The 19,884-nt window shown below is 47.4% G+C and overlaps 1 protein-coding gene and 1 long non-coding RNA gene across 6 annotated transcripts in view; one reads left to right on the forward strand and one right to left on the reverse strand.

Moving 5' to 3' along the window:
- Positions 1-19,884, reverse strand: part of LOC140103576 (uncharacterized) — an 80,589-nt gene that overhangs the window by 42,432 nt on the left and 18,273 nt on the right. The window lies entirely within an intron of this gene.
- On the forward strand, positions 1,993-19,090 carry LOC140103577 (uncharacterized). 4 transcript variants are annotated; one of them, XR_011850136.1, is made up of 3 exons: positions 1,996-14,885; positions 15,206-15,336; positions 15,616-19,090. It is a non-coding gene; the product is annotated as an uncharacterized lncRNA (long non-coding RNA). The 4 variants fall into 4 exon arrangements; XR_011850137.1 differs by having other exon boundaries at positions 2,005-8,686; positions 9,007-15,336; XR_011850135.1 differs by having other exon boundaries at positions 2,007-15,336; positions 15,616-16,895; positions 18,019-19,090.

Here is a 19,884-nt window from a genome sequence, read left to right on the forward strand (position 1 = left end):
TAACTACTATAATTGCAAACAGACATGAGAAAAATGGCAGTGGTAGGTCGCTCCTTAGTATGCTGTGCTCCATGGAGAGAAATTCTTGATCCCGTCCAAAAGAGGAAATAGGAACTATAGAAAAATTGTGTAGCCCATAGGGCACAACGCTGGTGGCTATGGACTACACCAAATTACTTTAGAAACTACTGTAGTACTGCCCATAAATAAAATAATAAATTATAATGCTGCATCTTATGTACAAGAATATAATACTATAATACTGCTCTTATGCACAAAATTATAATGACTATGATACTGCCCCCTATGTACAGGAATATAACTACTATAATACTGCCTCCTATGTACAAGAATATAACTACTATAATATTGCCTCCTATGTACAGGAATATAACTACTATAATACTGCCTCCTATGTACAAGACTATAACTACTATAATACTGCCCCCTATGTACAGGAATATAACTACTATAATACTGCCCCCTATGTACAAGAATATAACTACTATAATACTGCCTCCTATGTACAGGAATATAACTACTATAATACTGCCTCCTATGTACAAGAATATAACTACTATAATACTGCCCCCTATGTACAAGAATATAACTACTATAATACTGCCCCCTATGTACAGGAATATAACTACTATAATACTGCCTCCTATGTACAAGAATATAACTACTATAATATTGCCTCCTATGTACAGGAATATAACTACTATAATACTGCCTCCTATGTACAAGACTATAACTACTATAATACTGCCCCTTATGTACAGGAATATAACTACTATAATACTGCCCCCTATGTACAGGAATATAACTACTATAATACTACCCCCTATGTACAGGAATATAACTACTATAATACTACCCCCTATGTACAGGAATATAACTACTATAATACTGCCTCCTATGTACAAGAATAGAACTAATATAATCCTTCAGAAAACACCATCATTCACCATCTCCTATTTTCACAGGTAGATGAGACCAGGTGCCGAAATCAGGAAAGGTTCAGAGGATTGCGTCCGCTGGCTACGGAGCTATGTAACGGATACTTGAAAACGAAAGCATCAATCTTCATAAAAGCAGATCTTTATTCTTGCATATTAAAAGTCAATGGCTGAGCAGACAGCGGACACGTTTCTAGGGAACACCCTCTATATCAGAATATAAGAATAAAAGACATTTTACACAGACATTTAAAATACACACCAGCCAATCACGGTATTCTTGGAGAAAACATCATATCCCCTTACATATGGATACAAATTAGGATAGAGGAAAAGAAATACAATAGTAGTATAACATTCATTTACAGTATCAATATATAGTGATGAAATCATCGTGAAAATGCATTCCTTTAGTGGTCCTGGTATTCAACATAAGAATCCATAAGGCTTTGTGTTTGTGAAGCTTTTCGATCCAGTTTCCCCCAGTTACATTCAGGAGCGCGCATACCATGAGGCGAGTTGAGAATCTCGCCTTAGGCGGCAGGGTCCCTGCTGGTTGTGGAGTTGGCATTTTGAGGTCTGAATGTAGGAAGCCAGGACGTGTCACTGTAAAATGTGCCGGCACATCCTGGCTGCCTGTGACTGCAGGAGGAAAGGTCTGGGAAGACACTGCTGGAGGGCTGGGGGGGAGGGGGAGCTGCACTGGGGCACTGGTTGTTCGGGTTCCTGCTTGTAAGCAGAGCGGGTGACTTAAAAGAGGAAGAAACACGCTAAAGAGGAGCAGAAGAGTCTTCAGGTAACAGCAGACACACGGCAGACACCACAAGATAAGATTCAGTGCGTGTCCTCCCCTAAGGGGTGTACCAGGGCTGTCTGCTGCCTGAGGCGAGCCATAGAAAGCCCCCCCCCCCCTCCTCCCTCCCGAACATATATGTAATATTTCAGGGAGTGTCAGGACCAGATCCATCATATTGGTTTGGTGTGAAAATACAGCAATGCAAAATGCATACAGCGTACCGCCATGTAGTATAAAATGCATACAGCATGCCGCCATGTTATATAAAATGCATACAGAATATCGCCATGTGGTATAAAATGCATACAGAATATGGCCATGTAGTATAAAATGCATACAGCGGCCCCCCCATGTAGTATAACATGCATACAGAATATCGCCATGTAGTATAAAATGCATACAGAGTACCGCTATGTAGTATAAAATGCACACAGAGTACCGCCATGTAGTATAAAAAACATACAGCATATCACCATGTAGTATAACATACATACAGCATATCGCCATGTAGTATATAATGCATACAGCATATCGCCATGTAGTACAAAATACATGTAGTGTACCGCCATGTAGAATAAAAAGCATACAGCGTACAGCCATGTAGTATAAAATGCATAGGGAATATCGCCATGTAGTATAAAATGCATACGGAATACATATATACACATATAAACACATACATATACACATTACATACACACATCACATACATGTACACATACATATACACATATTTATATACATTACATATGTTAAGGAGGTCGCACTGGTTTCGGACGCCATCTTGACTACTGTCCGCCATCTTAGATACAGCGGCCATGTTCCCTGACCATTTTCAAGTTAATGTCATGATTCAAACTTCATTTTATGTAACATGTTTGCTCGCCTGTCAGCTAATACCCTTTGACATTTAATGAGAAGCCAGTCTGTCCTCGATGCTGCATGATATTAGGATTCTGGAGCCACTTATCACCTTCTTCTCAGCAAACTAGTATAAACAATATCTGTGTACAAGGTCTCTGAGAACTGAGCACAATTAATTCACTTTTTTCCCAGAATGTGCTGATGTCCAATAGCTTTGCAGTATACTATTCACGCCCCTTTGATGACTCTTCTGTCTGATATATATTATGCATTTTGATTATTAAACGAGAGAAGATCTTGACTAAGAGATTGACGTGTATGTCTTGGTCTTTATGTTCAATCATGAAAGGGTTAATTAGGACTCACCTTACAAAAGTCAAGAGGGCTGTTGGGGCCCTGCATAAAAATCCCTAACAATATTTGGCGTCCTTTCTGGGTGGGCTTAGAAGTGAGCAACAACAGCACCAAGACAGCCTCCGTGAAGGGTCCCCGCCGGCTTGGTGAACAGAACTGACCAGAGCGCTCTCAGGGTAAGAGATTAATTTTTATTGTCTACCTTGATATGTCACTTCTGGTTCACTGGTTGGACGGACCGGGTAAGACTGTCTCTGTGTTATGTATTTGCCACTGTTGTTCACCTAAGCTCAGAGTTTTTGGCAAAGAACCACTTTGTAAGGTGATGGACAGAGACTGAACAGAGACTGGACAGTGACAGATGCTCAGACAGTCTGTGGTGTTAGCTGAAGCTGTGAGACGGGAAGTAGTAACCCTTAGATGTCTGCAATGCTAGAGTGGGAGATATTCTGTTGTGATAGTCGGATTATCATAGTGTCTGGGATACTGTTTGTTTGGGACTGGTTTTTTCCCATAGATTGTGACAGAGTTCAGATTGCGGAGACCCGCCCTGATCAGGCGAGCGCTAGACTTTCTACGGGAGTCTGAGCGGTCTCGTGTGGCTGTGAGAACTAGTGGAGGATGGCGGCATGTTTTAGTCAGTCTGGAAGACAGTGACTTGGTATACAGTCAGTCTAGTCAGGCAGTGGCTTGGTGTAGCGTCCTTTGTGAGATATTCTCTGGTAGCTATTTTCTTTGTTTGTCAATAAATCGAGATGTTGGCATCCGCTGAATCTTTGGGGATGTGTCCCTGTAACGGTATCGTAGTTGTAGATACAGAGAGCACAGCCGAGTGAATTGGAATTGAGCCAAGTGCGTTGCATTGCAGACAAAGGGATAAGGGAGATTGTGTCCCACATGAAGGGGAAAGATGCACAGAGACAGAAGGTTGTTGAGTTCAGTAGGACTGATGGAAAAGTGTAAGTTGACATGATCGGACATAAGGGCTGGTAGTTTTGTGTTGAAATGAAAAGTGATATTGAAGGTTTGAAGGTTTTGGGATGTGTCAGATGATCTGATGATTGTACAAGTGAGAAAACTTGATCAGATTTGGAAACAGACACTTATAGCCTCTGACTGACGGACGGACCAGGACAGAGTGACAGGAATCCTTCAGAGTGCCCAATGAAGAAAGAGACAGGCGATAAGGGACATTTCAAAGTTTTTGATGTGGAAAGAATTTGAGAAAAAGAGATTTAATTATATTTTCCTTGGAGTGAAAAATGGCCCCTGTAATCCAGACTCCACCCCTGTATCTGGTGGTTAGAGAAGATGACACGCCCTACCATTCTTCAGTGGCGGCCATCTTAAGTCAGTTTATTTTTCAGTGGCGGCCATTTTAAGTTATATTCCCTTTAAGTCCCTGAAAGTTGATTGCTGTTGGCAGCCATAAAAGCTGTTGTGGGGCTTTGTAGGATAACAGCTGACCATGCTTGGGCCGCCTACTAGGGGTCTTGGGAGTGAGGGATGTTGTTTGTTTGAGTATTATTAAAATTTATTGATCCCGACAATTAAAGAAAAATTACTATAAAAAGTGTTACAATGTCTCCGGTACCTGCTTTCTGGCATTTAAGGGGTTAACAAAAGGGTGGGGGCTGTTGGAGCTGCGTTTTGTTTTGTAAAGAACTGACATGTGCTGTGTCTGTCTTATCTACGAGAGAGACGATAGTGACCTTGATGTTCACGGAAAACTGAATTTCTCCATATTGAGTTGCTTGGAATCTGTGTTCTGTTATCTCGTGGTTTACAGGCTAGTGAGAACATTCACATTTGGGAGGGGTAGATTGCTGCGTTTAGAGTACTCCCTGACAATCTAAAAAAGACTTGAAGGAAGTTATTTGGTTGCGGAACAGGGATACAGTATGATGTGATGTCCTCCTGTGTACCCCATGAACAGACTAAGCAAGAACGAGCCCCCCAACTGTATTAAAGAGCCTATGACTGACTTTTGTTCCTTTTTGATTAAAAACCATCTTAAGTGTACCTGGATTTTATTGAGACGTTGGAGTCTGGCCAGAACTTTATAGGTAGCACAGAACACTGGGCTGGAGATGTGGTGGAGGGACTCTGACACATTGACGTACAGAGGGAATAGAGGATGTTTCACAGACCACGCCGAAGTGAGATGGACAACATCTCCGGAAGTCTCAACCGACCAACCCAAGTGGGCGTTGCGGGGAGGCGACATTACTGTAGTGAGTGGCGGAGACGGCCCCGACAGGGCAAGGGGGGTGGTTATGGACAAGGATGTCAGCGAGAACGGCCCCCCCAAACAGAGTTAGTGCCTTTCATTGTAAAACTGATGTGTGACTCCCCTGCTAGCCTGATGATGATTTTAACCCATTTTCGGTTAAGAAAAGACCCAGAAAGAACAGCCGGATACATGTAGCATGGTCCAAGACCTCTAAGCTGCCAATGAGTGTACTGAAGCCCAGTGGTCCCTAGCCCAAACTGGTAGCAGTCCCCGGGAGTGACATATTATTCACTGTTATTGATTTGGCAAATGTTTTCCTCTCTGTGCCCCTACATGAGGATTGCCAGTACCTATTTGCCTTTACCAGTTCAGTATTCCAGTATACCTGATGTAGATTCCCACAAGGAGGGGTAAAACTCACCCAGCCAATACCCCACGGCCCTACAGGGAGTAGACTGGCAGACTATCCCCTTACTGGATGTTCTCCTTTTCAGTATGCGGATGACCTACTGTTCTTGTTTGCCAGGATGCATTTATTGACCTTATGTTTTCTGTTCCAGAAGGGTTACAAAGTTTCCAGAGACAAGCTCCAGTACTGCAAGGAGAAGGTGGTCTTCCTAGGCCACTGCTTCTCAGCCACAGGCAGACACCTGACAGAGGAGAGAAAGCTGGCAGTCCAGAATGTGCCCCTGCCCTGAGGCCCTAAGCCTCTTCACCTGTTTCTAGGACTGGCCAGCTCCTGCAGCCTGGGATAAGGTCTGCTGCCTCCAGCCTGATGCTGCCCCTTTCTGACTGAATTGCCTCTTCCCCATTTGCCCTTAGTCAGGAGGCAGTTGATGCATTCCATAGCCTTAAGCTGGCAAATCCTGTCTGCCCCGGCTCTAGGCACATGCCACTGAACCAGACCTTTTATTTTATTTTGCACAGAGTATCTAGGCCACAGGTGTCTTAGCCCAGGAACGCGGTGGCCTCCCCAGTGGCCCACAATTAGGCCCGGTTCGACTCAGACGTGAGGGGAGCCCTGCATGTGTCAGTAGCTGCAGCCAGCAATCTGCTCACCAAGGCCAGTGAGCTGATCCTAGACCAGCGATGGCGAACCTTTTAGAGACCGAGTGCCCAAACTACAACCAAGACCCACTTATTTATCGCATAGTGCCAACACAGAAATTTAATTTGTGATTTATACTCCGTTCTCTTTCACAGCTTTCATTGATACCAGCACCCTGGGGACACCAATAAAGCAGAAAATAGAAGAAATTTGGATGTTCATTGTAGCTTCTTCCAGGGTCCCATAAACAGGAAGAATTGTCAGGGCCGGAGCAGGAGCTACAATGATGATCCAGATCTGTCCACACCTTCCCACTCCTCCAGTAGTCCCAAGTAGCACTGTCACTTTAAAATAGCTTTGTGCACAGCAAGTCCTGGGCTGTCTGGGACTGCAGGAAGATACCTGGAATCATCTCTGGTGATGGCCTGAGTGCCCACAGAAAGGGCTCTGAGTGCCACCTCTGGCACCCGTGCCATAGGTTAGCCACCACTGTCCTAGACCCTAGATCACTCAGTTACAGTGTGAACCCCACATGACTTGCACAGTGTCCTCACCCAAGTACAGCCCAAGCATCTGAGCAAAGGCCAGACAGCTCAGACTCCAGTGTGCACTCCTGATGCCTCAGGATACACTCATAAGGTGCACAGCTCTGAATCCTTCGTTCGATCGCCAGTCTTCCAGGATTCAGAGGGGGGGAGAGAAGGGTGATTAACCCAGATGTTGAGTTTTTTTCTCATAGATGGCTCCAGGTCTGCAGGAGAAGACAGACGGTTCTACACTGGATATACAGTGGTCAGTGGCGCACATGAGGTAGTACAAGCAGAACCACTCCCTCCACACAGGTCAGCGCAGGAGGTGAAGTGATGGCACTCAGGGAAGCGCTACAGCTGGTGGAAGGTAAAAGGGCGAACGTCTATACTCAAGGTATAGTTCTGGGGTCTAAACACGACTATGAACCCTTATGGAAGGCCAGAGATTTCCTCACCTCTGCAGGAACCCCCGTTAAGCATGGCACGCTGGTTAAAGAGCTCATGGATGCTCTCCTACTTCCACAAGAGGTGAGGATAATAAAAGTTAAACCACACACAATTTGGTAACTCCACAAGCCAAGGGCAAGTATGTGGCCGACGGGATGGCAAAGGCAGCTGCACCGATGGAACCCAGAGACTGTTGGGGCCCTGCATAAAAATCCCTAACACTAGCCCAAACTGACAGCAGTCCCTGAGAGTGACATATTATTCACTGTTGATTTGGCAAATGTTTTCCTCTCTGTGCCCCTACATGAAGATTGCCAGTACCTATTTTCCTTTACCAGTTCAGTATTCCAGTACACCTGGTGCAGATTCCCACAAGGGGGGTAAAACTCACCCAGCCAATACCCCACGGCCCTACAAGGAGTAAACTGGCAGACTAACCCCTTACTGGATGTTCTCCTTTTCAGTATGCAGAGGACCTACTGTTTTTGTTTGCCAGGATGCTTTTATTGACCTTATGTGTTTTCTGTTCCAGAAGGGTTGCAAAGTTTCCAGAGATAAGCTCCAGTACTGCCAGTAGAAGGTGGTCTTCCTAGGCCACTGCTTCTCGGCCACAGGCAGAGACCTGACAGAGGAAAGAAAGCTGGCAGTCCAGAATGTGCCCCTGCCCTGAGGCCCTAAGCCTCTTCACATGTTTCTAGGACTGGCCAGCTCCTGCAGGCCTGGGATAAGTCTGCTGCATCCAGCCTTTTGCTACCCCTTTCTGACTGAATTGCCTCTTCCCCATTTGCCCTTAGTCAGGAGGCAGTTGATGCATTCCATAGCCTTAAGCTGGCAAATCCTGTCTGCCCTGGCCCTAGGCACATGCCACTGAACCAGACCTTTTATTTTATTTTGCACGGAGTATCTAGGAGACAGGTGTCCTAGCCCAGGAACGTGGTGGCCTCCCCAATGGCCCACTATTAGGCCCGGTTAGACTCAGTTGTGAGGGGAGTCCCGCATGCGTCAGTAGCTGCAGCCAGCAATCTGCTCAGCAAGGCCAGTGAGCTGATCCTAGACCCTAGATCACTCAGTTACAGTGCAAACCCCACATACCTTGCACAGTGTCCTCACCCAAGTACAGCCCAAGCATCTGAGCAAAGGCCAGACAGCTCAGACTCCAGTGTGCACTCCTGATGCCCCAGGATACACTGATAAGGTGCACAGCTCTGAATCCTTCATTTTTATCACCAGTCTTCCAGGATTCAGAGAGGGGGGAGAGAAGGGTGATTAACCCAGATGTTGAGTTTTTTTCTCATAGATGGCTCCAGGTCTGCAGGAGAAAACAGACGGTTCTATGCTGGATATACAGTGGTCAGTGGCACACATGAGGTAGTACAAGCAGAACCATTCCCTCCACACAGGTCAGCGCAGGAGGTGAAGTGACGGCACTCAGGGAAGCGCTACAGCTGGTGGAAGGTAAAAGGGCGAACATCTATACTGAAGGTATAGTTCTGGGGTCTAAACACGACTATGAACCCTTATGGAAGGCTAGAGATTTCCTCACCTCTGCAGGGACCCCCTCTAAGCATGGCACGCTGGTTAAAGAGCTCATGGATGCTCTCTTACTTCCATAAGAGGTGAGGATAATAAAAGTTAAACCACACACAATTTGGTAACTCCACAAGCCAAGGGCAAGTATGTGGCTGACAGGATGGCGAAGGCAGCTGCACCGATGGAACCCAGAGACTGTCCTGAAGTCTCAGCGGTGAGTTCTGAGCTAAAAGTTTGATCCACAGGTGTTCCAGTCCCTGGTGGCCCGAGTGTCATCAGAAGTGAAGGAAGTGTGGAGGAAAGCTGGAGCCCAGATGCCGATGGGACCTGGATGCTGGGAGAGAGGGTGTGCCTGGCCGGAGCCCTGCACCCGACAGTAAGTCAAGTAGCCCACGGACACACACACATATCCAAAATGGCCATGCTAGTGCTCATCAACCACCAGTGGTTTGCCCCGGGCATTACTTCCCCTGTCACTAGACTTCGAAAGCCGTTATAGTCTGTGCCTGCCACAACCCGGGTAAGGTGGTACAGACCCCACAAAAGGTGACACCCAAGCCGCTGTATCCCTTCCAGAGACTGCAGATGGATTTTATCCAGCTACCAAAAGTGGTACGTAGGAATACGTGCCTGTGTGCATTGATCTCTTTCCAGGGTGGCCAGAAGCTTCTCCCATGACAAAGGCTACTGCCAGAGCTGCAGCCAAGAAGTTGGTGAGTGAGATTTTTTCTGCAGGTTTGGACTTCCAGAGACCATAGAGTCCAGTCGCAGAACCCACTTCATTGGACAGGTAAAGACCTGAAGCCTTGTCCCTCCTGGGTGTAGAACAGGCCCTGAACACCCCATACCCTTCCCAAGTTGGTGGTGGTGCGTTTGAGATACTTTAAACAGCACTCTTAAGTTAGAGATCCGGGAGGCCATGGAAGTAACAGGGAAACCATGGCGCGAGTGCTTTCCTGCTGCCCACCATTCAGTTAGGACCACACCCAACAGAAAGATGGGATTGTCCTCCTTTGAAGTACTTTTTGGCTGTGCACCCAGACTAGGCCCCTACTTCCCACAGACCCTATAGCTGATGGCAGGAAAACCAGGTGGAACATGCCACAAAGTTGAGCCAGGCCTTGGAAAAGGTCCGCAAAAGTGTTTCTGATTCCTTTTTCAGATCCAGACAGACCTCAGGACGCATAACCTGAAGCCTGGAGACTACGTGGTGGTAAAGAGACACCAGGGAGAGAGTCTGGAGCCTCGCTACGATGGTCCTTTCCAAGTCCTGCTGACCAGTGCCACGTCTGTGAAGCTAGAGGGAAGTCAGCACGCTTCCACGCTTTCCATGCTTACTTATTCTTCTTGCTAGCTGGTCTCGTCTGACTGACTTGTATGCTCAGGGACACCCCAACCATGACTATCACTGTATCTATAGGGCTGACCAGGATGCCCCCAGGGTAGGAGACTTTACCTACGGTTGGTGCAACACGACAATGACCTTCTTTAACATTTACAGCACAGGTAACCCTGTATTAGCAGTGTCTGATGTGTGCAGGATTTGTGGGGATAGGAGAGTCAGGTCAGGCCTAGAGGCTGGGAAGGTGAGTGTGCTGTGATAAAATTTGTGTATTCCTTCCTCGTGATCCCCAGGGATAAGGTTGATCAGACACATAAGAAAAGGTAGAGAATCCCAAAGGATTCTGGAGGTCGGAGAGAAGCACCTAGATGACAATGTTTATATAGATACAGTGGGAGCACCAAGGGGGGTCCCAGATGAGTACAAGGCCCACAATCAGATATGGGCAGGTCTAGAGTCCATTATTCCCCAGAGAGCTATGAGCAAAGATGTTGGTTGGGTAACTGTTTTTTATTGTAATCAACAGAGATTTTTGAATTATACCGGAGATGCTTCCCAGAACCGCATGGCTTTGGACATTGTTAAGGAGGTCGCACTGGTTTCGGACGCCATCTTGACTACTGTCCGCCATCTTAGATACAGCGGCCACCTTGGGGGGGGGGTATGCTTCCCTCTTAGAAGCTATAGAGTTAAATGTTTTAATTCAGCTATTTTTCTCATTTAAACTGTTGTTTGCCTTTTCACAATATCCTTGGCATTTCTTACCGTCCTTCGGGCCTCTGTATTCTTGCTATTTATTTTGGTTATGAAGAAGCTTCTAGGAGCCATTGTGTAGATAAGCATGGCTGTAAACAAGGCCTAGTCATTTTTCCCAGAATGTGCTGGGACAAAAACATAATGGCCAATAGAATCTAAGTACCTTATCAACACCCCAAATGCTGATCTCTATGTGTTAAAATATAGCTGTATCTGTTTGAAATAAACAGTTTGATTGGAGTGCATGGGAAGACCGACTGTGTCTTTTCATTTACTCTGTCAGCTCGCTGCCGGCAGCTATCTCATCCTCCCTCAAAGGGTTAATTAGGACTCACCTTACAAAAGTCAAGAGGGCTGTTGGGGCCCTGCATAAAAATCTCTAACAATATTTGGCATCCTTTTCTGGGTGGGCTTAGAAGTGAGCAACAACAGCACCAAGACAGCCTCCGTGAAGTGTCCCCGCCGGCTTGGTGAACAGAACTGACCAGAGCGCTCTCAGGGTAAGATATTAATTTTTATTGTCTACCTTGATATGTCACTTCTGGTTCACTGGTTGGACGGACCGGGTAAGACTGTCTCTGTGTTATGTATTTGCCACTGTTGTTCACTGTAACCTAAGCTCAGAGTTTTGGCAAAGAACCACTTTGTAAGGTGATGGACAGAAACTGAACAGAGACTGGACAGTGACGGATGGTCAGACAGTCTGTGGTGTTAGCTGAAGCAGTGAGACGGGAAGTAGTAACCCTTAGATGTCTGCAATGCTAGAGTGGGAGAGTGGGAGATATTCTGTTGTGATTATCATAGTGTCTATAGTACTGTTTGACTGGTGCCAATAGGGTTGCCCATAGAGGTATAGAGCTCAATTTGTGGACGTGCAGCGGAGACCCGCTCTGATCAAGTCTGTGTTTAGCTTTCTTTTTTTGGGAGTCTGAACAGCCTCGTGGGACTGTAAGAACTAGTAGTGACTTAGTAAAGAGTCGGTAAGAGAGTGGACTTGGTGTAGTCGGTGAAAGAGTAGTGACAGGTCAGAGTTGACTTGGTGTAGAGTCCTCTGTGGAAGTCTGGTATCTAGTTTCTTTGGGGTCAGTAAATCGAGGTGTTGGCATTCGCTGTGTCTGTGGGGACAAGTTTGGTTGTGTTGCAGTAGTAGGCATTTATGATGAGTTGTGAATTGGAATTGAGCCAGGTGCATTGCAGACAAAAAGATGTAGGTAGACAGAAGATTGGCATGATGTAAGTAGACAGAAGGTTGTTGAGTTAAGTAGGACTGATGGAAAAGTGCAAGTTGACATGATCGGACATAAGGGCTGGTAGTTTTGTGTTGAAATGAAAAGTGATATTGAAGGTTTGAAGGTTTTGGGATGTGTCAGATGATCTGATGATTGTACAAGTGAGAAAACTTGATCAGATTTGGAAACAGACACTTATAGCCTCTGACTTTGATGGACGGACCAGGACAGAGTGACCCGAATCCTTCAGAGTGCCCAATGAAGAAAGAGACAGGCGATAAGGGACATTTCAAAGTTTTTGATGTGGAAAGAATTTGAGAAAAAGAGATTTTATTATATTTTCCTTGGAGTGAAAAATGGCCCCTGTAATCCAGACTCCACCCCTGTATCTGGTGGTTAGAGAAGATGACACGCCCTACCATTCTTCAGTGGCGGCCATCTTAAGTCAGTTTATTTTTCAGTGGCGGCCATTTTAAGTTATATTCCCTTCAAGTCCCTGAAAGTTGATTGCTGTTGGCAGCCATAAAAGCTGTTGTGGGGCTTTGTAGGATAGCAGCTGACCATGCTTGGGGCGTCTGCTAGGGGTCTTGGAGTGTGGGAGGTTGTTTGAGTATTATTAAAATTTATTGATCCCGACAATTAGAGAAAAATTACTATGAAAAAGTGTTACAATGTCTCTGGTACCTGCTTTTTGGCATTTAAGGGGTTAACAAAAGGGTGGGGGCTGTTGGAGCTGCGTTTTGTTTTGTAAAGGACTGACATGTAAGTCTAGGGCTTTGCCTGAATGCTGTGTCTGTCTCTTATACACGAGAGACGATAGTTACCTTGATGTTCACGGAAAACTGAATTTCTCCATATTGAGTTGCTTGGAATCTGTGTTCTGTTATCTTGTGGTTTACAGGCTAGTGAGAACATTTACATTTGGGAGGGGTAGATCGCTGCATTTAGACTTCTCCCTGACAATCTAAAAAAGACTTGAATGAAGTTATTTGGTTGTGGAACAGGGATACAGTATGATGTGATGTCCTCCTGTGTACCCCATGAACAGACTAAGCAAGAATGAGCCCCCCAACTGTATTACAGAGCCTATGACTGACTTTTGTTCCTTTTTGATTAAAAACCATCTTAAGTGTACCTGGATTTTATTGAGACGTTGGAGTCTTGCCAGAACTTTATAGGAAGCACAGAACACTGGGCTGGAGATGTGGTGGAGGGACTCTGACACATTGACAAACAGAGGGAATAGAGGATGTTTCACAGACCACGCCGAAGTGAGATTGACAACATCTCCGGAAGTCTCAACCGACCAACCCAAGTGGGTGTTGCGGGGAGGAGACATTACTGTAGTGAGTGGCGGAGACGGCCACCACAGGGCAAGACAAGGGGGGTGGTTACGGACAAGGATGTCAGTGAGAACAGCCCCCCCAAACAGAGTTATCGCCTTTCATTGTAGAACTCTCCCCTGCTAGCCCGATGATGATTTTAGCCCATTCCCGGTCAAGAAAAGACTCAGAAAGAACAGCTGGATACATGTAGCATGGTCCATGATCTCTAAGCTGCTAATGAGTGTACTGAAGCCCAGTGGTCCCTAGCCCAAACTGGCAGCAGTCCCCGAGAGTGACATATTATTCACTGTTGATTTGGCAAATGTTTTCCTCTCTGTGCCCCTACATGAAGATTGCCAGTACCTATTTTCCTTTACCAGTTCAGTATTCCAGTATATCTGATGTAGATTCCCACAAAGGGGGGTAAAACTCACCCAGCCAATACCCCATGGCCCTACAGGGAGTAGACTGGCAGACTAGCCCCTCACTGGATGTTCTCCTTTTCAGTATGCGGATGACCTACTGTTTTTGTTTGCCAGGATGCATTTATTGACCTTATGTGTTTTCTGTTCCAGAGGGTTACAAAGTTTCCAGAGACAAACTCCGGTATTGCCAGGAGAAGGTGGTCTTCCTAGGCCACTGCTTCTCAGCCACAGGCAGATACCTGACAGAGGAAAGAAAGCTGGCAGTCCAGAATATACCCCTGCCCTGAGGCCCTAAGCCTCTTCACATGTTTCTAGGACTGGCCAGCTCCTGCAGGCCTAGGATAAGGTCTGCTGCCCCATTCTGACTGAATTGCCTCTTCCCCATTTGCCCTTAGTCAGGAGGCAATTGATGCATTCCATAGCCCTAAGCTGGCAAGTCTGGGCACTGGGCACATGCCACTGAACCAGACCTTTTATTTTATTTTGCACTGAGTATGTAGGCCACAGGTGTCTTAGCCCAGGAATGTGGTGGCCTCCCCAGTGGCCCACTATTAGGCCCGGTTAGACTCTGTCGTGAGGGGAGCTCCTCATGTCTCAGTAGCTGCAGCCAGCAATCTACTCAGCAAGACCAGTGAGCTGATCCTAGACCCTAGATCACTCAGTTACTGTGCAAACCCCACATACCTTGCACAGTGTCCTCACCCAAGTACAGCCCAAGCATCTGAGCAAAGGCCAGACAGCTCAGACTCCAGTGTGCCCTCCTGATGCCCCAGGATACACTGAGAAGGTGAACAGCTCTGAATCCTTCATTCTATCGCCAGTCTTCCAGGATTCAGAGAGGGGGGAGGGAAGGGTGATTAACCCAGATGTTGAGTTTTATTTCTCATAGATGGCTCCAGGTCTACAGGAGAAGACAGATGGTTCTATACTGGATATACAGTGGTCAGTGGCGCACATGAGGTAGTACAAGCAGAACCACTCCCTCCACACAGGTCAGCGCAGGAGGTGAAGTGACGGCACTCAGGGAAGTGCTACAGCTGGTGGAAGGTAAAAGGGCAAACATCTATACTCAAGGTATAGTTTTGGGGTCTAAACACGACTATGAACCCATATGGAAGGCTAGAGATTTCCTCACCCCTGCAGGGACCCCCGTTAAGCATGGCACGCTGATTATAGCGCTCATGGATGCTCTCCTACTTCCATAAGCGGTGAGGATAATAAAAGTTAAACCACACACAATTTGGTAACTCCACAAGCCAAGGGCAAGTATGTGGCTGACGGGATGGCGATGGCAGCTGCACAGATGGAGCCCGGAGACTGTCCTGAAGTCTCAGCGGTGAGTTCTGAGCTAAAAGTTTGATCCACAGGTGTTCCAGTCCCTGGTGGCCCGAGAGTCATCAGAAGTGAAGGAAGAGTGGAGGAAAGCTGGAGCCCAGATGCCGATGGGACCTGGATGCTGGGAGAGAGGGTGTGCCTGCCAGGAGCCCTGCACCCGAAAGTAAGTCAAGTAGCCCACGGACACACACACATATTCCAAATGGCCATGCTAGTACTGATAAACCGCAAGTGGTTTGCCCCGGGCATTACTACCCCTGTCACTAGAGTAGTGAAAGCCTGTATAGTCTGTGCCCACCACAGCCCGGGTAAGGTGGTAAAGACCCCACGGAAGGTGACACCCAAGCTGCTGTATCCCTTCCAAAGACTGCAGATGGATTTTATCCAGCTACCAAAAGTGGTACGTAGGAGTACGTGCCTGTGTGCATTGATCTCTTTCCAGGGTGGCCAGAAGCTTCTCCCATGACCAAGGCTACTGCCAGAGCTGCAGCCAAAGAAGTTGGTGAGTGAGATTTTTCTGCAGGTTTGGACTTCCAGAGACCATAGAGTCCGGTCGCAGAACCCACTTCACTGGACAGGTAAAAACCTGAAACCTTGTCCCTCCTGGGTGTAGAACAGGCCCTGAACACCCCTTAGCATCCCCAAGTTAGTGGTGGGATTGAAAGACTAAACAGCACTCTTAAGTTAGAGATCCGGGAGGCCATGGAAGTAAAAGGGAAACCATGGCGTGAGTGCTTTCCTGCTGCCCACCATTCAGTTAGGACCACACTCAACAGAAAGATGGGATTGTCCCCCTTTGAAGTACTTTTTGGCTGTGCACCCAGACTAAGCCCCTACTTCCCACAGATCCTATAGCTGATGGCAGGAAACCAGGTGGAATGTGCCACACAGTTGAGCCAGGCCTTGGAAAAGCTCCGCAAAAGTGTTTCTGATTCCTTTTTCAGAACCAGACAGAGACCTCAGGACGCATAACCTGAAGCCTGGAGACTACGGGTGGTGAAGACACACCAAAGAGAGAGTCTGGAGCCTCGCTACGATGGTCCTTTCCAAGTCCTGCTGACCAGTGCCACGCCTGTGAAGCTAGAGGGAAGTCAGCATGCTTCCACGCTTTCTATTGTAAACTTACTTCTTGCTAGCTGGTCTCTTCTGACTGACTTGTATGCTCAGGGACACCCCAACCATGACTATCACTGTATCTATAGGGGTGACCAGGATGCCCCCAGGGTAGGAGACTTTACCTACGGTTGGTGCAACACGACAATGACCTTCTTTAACATTGACAGCACAGGTAACCCTGTCTTAGCAATGTCTGATGTGTACAGGATTTGTGGGGATAGAGTCAGGTCAGGCCTAGAGGCTGGGAAGGTGAGTGTGCTGTGATAAGATTTGTACATTCCTTCCTCGTGATCCCCAGGGATAAGTTTGATCAGACACATAAAGAAAAGGTAGAGAATCCCAAAGGATTCTGGAGGTCGGAGAGAAGCACCTAGATGACAACGTTTATATGGCTACAGTGGGAGCACCAAGGGGGGGTCCTAGATGAGTACAAGGCCCACAATCAGATATGGGCAGGTCTAGAGTCCATTATTCCCCAGATAGCTATGAGCAAAGATGTTGGTTGGGTAACTGTTTTTTATTGTAATCAACAGAGATTTGTGAACTATATCGGAGATGCTTCCCAGAACCGCATGGCTTTGGACATGATCCTTGCTGAGAAGGGAGGTCTGTAAGATGGTGGGTGTGGCTTGTTGCATGTACATCCCAGATTACATCGCCCCCTATGGATCCATTACCCATGCTCGTGAAAAGATTGAAGGACTGTCCAGGGAACTCAAGAGAAACTCTGGGGTGGACACTTTGTCCTTCACTTTGTGGTTGGGGGATTGGAAGGGTTTCCTTTAAGTGGGGGTAATATTGGGGATTGTGATTTTGCTCTTGTCACTTATGGCGTGTTGTGTGGTCCCCCTCATCAAGTCCACCATGTCCCAGATGGCCGTCCAAGCGGTAAGAACCACGACAGGAGAAGTGCCCGGAGCAGAGGATGATGCTGCCTGTTTACAAACCTATGGACTATGGGAACTCAGTGATGTGATTTGAGTGTGCGGGCCTGTAACCTCTGAGTGACCAGCCTCCAGGGGATCTGGTGAAGAGTTAACAAGTCCAGCAGGTACGGGCTTAGCCTACCTGTGGGTACCTGGAGCTTGAGGAGGTCGCTCAGGATGGAGTTACAGGCCAGCAAAGCTCAAAGGGGGGAATTGTTAAGGAGGTCGCACTGGTTTCGGACGCCATCTTGACTACTGTCCGCCATCTTAGATACAGTGGCCACCTTGGGGGGGGGGAGTATGCTTCTCTCTTAGAAGCTATAGAGTTAAATGTTTTAATTCAGCTATTCTTCTCATTTAAACTGTTGTTTGCCTTTTCACAATATCCTTGGCATTTCTTACCGTCCTTCGGGCCTCTGTATTCTTGCTATTTATTTTGGTTATGAAGAAGCTTCTAGGAGCCATTGTGTAGATAAGCATGGCTGTAAACAAGGCCTAGTCATTTTTCCCAGAATGTGCTGGGACAAAAACATAATGGCCAATAGAATCTAAGTACCTTATCAACACCCCAAATGCTGATCTCTATGTGTTAAAATATAGCTGTATCTGTTTGAAATAAACAGTTTGATTGGAGTGCATGGGAAGACCGACTGTGTCTTTTCATTTACTCTGTCAGCTCGCTGCCGGCAGCTATCTCATCCTCCCTCAAAGGGTTAATTAGGACTCACCTTACAAAAGTCAAGAGGGCTGTTGGGGCCCTGCATAAAAATCCCTAACAGACATGACCCTTGCTGAGAAGGGAGGAGTCTGTAAGATGGTGGGAGTGGCTTGTCGCATATACATCCCAGATGACATCGCCCCCTATGGATCCATTACCCATGCTTGTGAAAAGATTGAAGGACTGTCCAGGGAACTCAAGAGAAACTCTGGGGTGGACACTTTGTCCTTCACTTTGTGGTTGGGGGATTGGAAGGGTTTCCTGTAAGTGGGGGTGATATTGGGGATTGTGATTTTGCTCTCGTCACTTATTGCGTGTTGTGTTGTCCCCCTCATCAAGTCCACCATGTCCCAGATGGCCGTCCAGGTGGTAAGAACCAGGACAGGAGAAGTGCCCGGAGCAGAGGATGATGCTGCCTGTTTACAAACCTATGGACTATGGGAACTCAGTGATGTGATTTGAGTGTGCGGGTCTGTAACCCCTGAGTGACCAGCCTCCAGGGGATCTGGTGAAGAGTTAACAAGTCCAGCAGGTACGGGCTTAGCCTACCTGTGGGTACCTGGAGCTTGAGGAGGTCGCTCAGGATGGAGTTACAGGCCAGCAAAGCTCAAAGGGGGGAATTGTTAAGGAGGTCGCACTGGTTTCGGACGCCATCTTGACTACTGTCCGCCATCTTAGATACAGCGGCCATGTTCCCTAACCATTGCCAAGTTAATGTCATGATTCAAACTTCATTTTATGTAACATGTTTGCTTGCCTGTCAGCTAATACCCTTTGACATTTAATGAGAAGCCAGTCTGTCCTCGATGCTGCATGATATTAGGATTCTGGAGCCACTTATCACCTTCTTCTCAGCAAACTAGTATAAACAATATCTGTGTACAAGGTCTCTGAGAACTGAGCACAATTAATTCACTTTTTTCCCAGAATGTGCTGATGACCAATAGCTTTGCAGTATACTATTCACGCCCCTTTGATGACTCTTCTGTCTGATATATATTATGCATTTTGATTATTAAACGAGAGAAGATCTTGACTAAGAGATTGACGTGTATGTCTTGGTCTTTATGTTCAATCATGAAAGGGTTAATTAGGACTCACCTTACAAAAGTCAAGAGGGCTGTTGGGGCCCTGCAGAAAAATCCCTAACACATACACACATCACATACATGTACACATACATATACACATATTTATATACATTACATACACACATCACATACATAGACACAGATAAACTTACTTTATTCTCTTTTATTCTCCAGGAAGGTTCTCCAGGAGTGGAGGGGGGGAGCTGAGCAGAGCGGAGGAGGGGGGGAGGGGAGCGGAGTGGAGGAGAGGGGGAGCGGAGTGGAGGAGAGGGGGAGCGGAGTGGAGGAGAGGGGGGGCGGAGCGGAGCATAGCGGAGGAAGGGGGGAGCGGAGCATAGCGGAGGAAGGGGGGAGCGGAGCATAGCGGAGGAAGGGGGAGAGATGAACGGGACAGAGGGAGCGGAGGGAAGTGGAGGAGAGGGGGATAGCGGAGCGGAGATGAACGGGACAGAGGGAGCGGTGCGGAGTTGAGGAGAGCGGAGGAGGGGGAGAGCGGAGTGGAGATAAAAGGGACAGAGGGAGCGGTGCAGACAGCTGCTCAGGAAGATGTGGCGGGCAGCGGGTAAAAGGATGTGCAGGCTGGCGGGAAAGAGGATGTGCCAGCCGGCATGAAGGGGGGGGTGTCAGCCTGGGCGGGCGGCAGCACCATCCAGTGGGCGGCAGCACGGCATCACGGGTGGGGGTTCCACCGACACCATAGGCAGACTGGCGGGTGGCAGCATGGACGGGCGGGCACACAATGCCGCCCCCTCATCCAGCAGGTGGCGTGCCGCCTGCGGCGAGATTCTCAACTCGCCTCATGGCAGGTGCGCCCCTGCCTCCCCTCCCTCTACTGTCTGCTGGTGCCCACCAGTGCTTGC

The sequence above is a fragment of the Engystomops pustulosus genome, chromosome 10 (assembly GCF_040894005.1).
Source record: "Engystomops pustulosus chromosome 10, aEngPut4.maternal, whole genome shotgun sequence".
Classification (NCBI taxonomy): domain Eukaryota; kingdom Metazoa; phylum Chordata; class Amphibia; order Anura; family Leptodactylidae; genus Engystomops; species Engystomops pustulosus.